The sequence below is a fragment of the Coturnix japonica genome, chromosome 26 (assembly GCF_054131305.1).
Source record: "Coturnix japonica strain WE chromosome 26, WE-NBRP24, whole genome shotgun sequence".
NCBI lineage: Eukaryota > Metazoa > Chordata > Aves > Galliformes > Phasianidae > Coturnix > Coturnix japonica.
Window position 1 is genome coordinate 1,865,961 of NC_140688.1, and position 2,016 is coordinate 1,867,976.

The 2,016-nt window shown below is 57.7% G+C and overlaps 1 pseudogene; it reads left to right on the plus strand.

The window, feature by feature from the left end:
- The first annotated feature begins 248 nt into the window (after positions 1-248).
- On the plus strand, positions 249-1,413 carry LOC146756561 (class I histocompatibility antigen, F10 alpha chain-like; annotated as a pseudogene).
- The last annotated feature ends 603 nt before the right edge of the window (positions 1,414-2,016 follow it).

The window sequence follows — 2,016 nt, forward strand, 5'->3', positions numbered from 1 at the left end:
TTTTCCTAACTAGTGACATGTGAACACAATGGGACCCTCATGGATTTATTTCCAGGTTGCAGAAACTTAGGTTGCAGAGCAAACGTATTTGTTCTTTTTAGTAGGTTTAACAGTAATGTTGTTATGCTGTGTTTGACTTGTCTCTTTTTTCACATCTAGAGTATTGTCAATCGAGGCCTTGATTGAGTTATAATGGTTATGTTATTAATATAAGTAGTGTTGTTATTCTATAGGCAGTAGCTTGCTAATTAATAAAAAAGGGGGGGTCGCCGCGCTCCGACCCCGCAGAGCTCCACTCCATGCGGTACTTGGAAATAGGGATGACGGATTCCGGCCCCGAGCAGCCCTGGTTCTTTGAAGTGGGGTACGTGGATGGCGAAATCTTCGTGCACTACAACAGCTCTGGTTGGAGCTACGTGCCCTGCACCGAGTGGATGAAGGCACCTGGAGCTGTGGATCCCGAGTACTGGGACAGGAACACCCAGAGAGCACTGAGCAATGAGCAGAATAGCCGCGTGAGCCTGGTCAATGCGGCACGGCGCCACAACCAGAGCGGCGGTGAGCACAGCTGGCACCGCGGCTCCATGCTGTGGGATGGGGCTCCATGGTGCATTGCCTCCCGCACCCCCCAGGGCTGGTCCTGCCCGGCGGCACCATCCCGCGGCTGCCCGTCACAGCCCCACCGAGCTCGACCCTGGGGGACCCCAACCCCATCCCCAGTACAGTGGGTCCCCTGGAGCTGGAGGGGCCCATCAACCCCTGCCTGGCTGTGTTTCAGGGTCTCACACATGGCAGCGGATGTTGGGCTGTGACATCCTCGAGGACGGCACCACCCGGGGCTATCATCAGTATGGCTATGATGGGAGAGACTTCATTGCCTTCGACAAAGACACGATGATGTTTACTGCAGCGGTTCCAGAGGCAGTTCCTACCAAGAGAGCGTGGGAGGAACCTGGTTATGCTGAGAGACGGAAACATTACCTGGAGCAAACCTGTGTGCAGTGGCTGCAGAGACATGTAGAGAACGGGAAGGCAGAGCTGGGGAGGACAGGTGAGGGGGGGCCTGCGGTGTGAGACTGCAGGTGGGGCGGGGGCTCAGCGTGGGGAGCTCAGCCCGGCCCTCACTGCCGCCCACCTTCAGAGCAACCCGAGGTGTGAGTGTGGGGGAAGAAGGCCGACGGGATCCTGACCTTGTCCTGCCACGCTCACGGCTTCTACCCACAGCCTATCGCCGTCAGTTGGATGAAGGACAGCATGGTGCTGGGCCAGGACACCCACTCGGGGGGCATCGTGCCCAACAGCTACGGCACCTACCACACCTTGGTCACCATCGACGCGGTGCCTGGGGACGGGGACAAGTACCAGTGCTGCGTGGAGCATGCCAGCCTGCCCCAACCCAGCCTCTACTCATAGGGTGAGTGAGGGGATGTGGGGCTGGGGGGCTCTGGGCTGCCCCTTCCCCTGCTGACTGCTCTGCCTTCCCCCAGAGCGGTCACAGTCCAGCCTGGTGCCCAACGTGGTGGGGGTGGTTGTTGCCGTTGTGGCCATTGCCATCATGGCTGGCGTTGGATTCATCATCTACAGACGCCATGCAGGTAAAAGTGGAGGGGTGTAGGAGGACAGTGGGGGCTGTGGGGGGATTTGAGGCTCCCTCAGGAGCCCTCAGCCTGGCTGTGATGTGAACCTGTGCTGATGCATCTCTCTGTCTGCAGGGAAAAAGGAGAAAGGCTACAACACGGCGCCCAGTGAGTGATGAGGGCAGCGCTGTCCCCCACCTCTGCCCAGTGCCAGGGCAGCATTGAGGTCCCCGATTTCTCCCAGGGTTCCCCTTCCTGGTGCTCAAAGCTGCTCCATGCCCCACAGCATGAACAGGGCTGGGGCTCATGGCTGTGAGAGTCCTTCCTTGTTTTCTGGCTCCAAGCTTGCTTCCTGAGGTGTTTCTTGTGAGAAGACTCTCAATGATTTATTGAAGTGGCAAGTAATGGGTGCTACCGTGTGACAATCAATATCACTTTT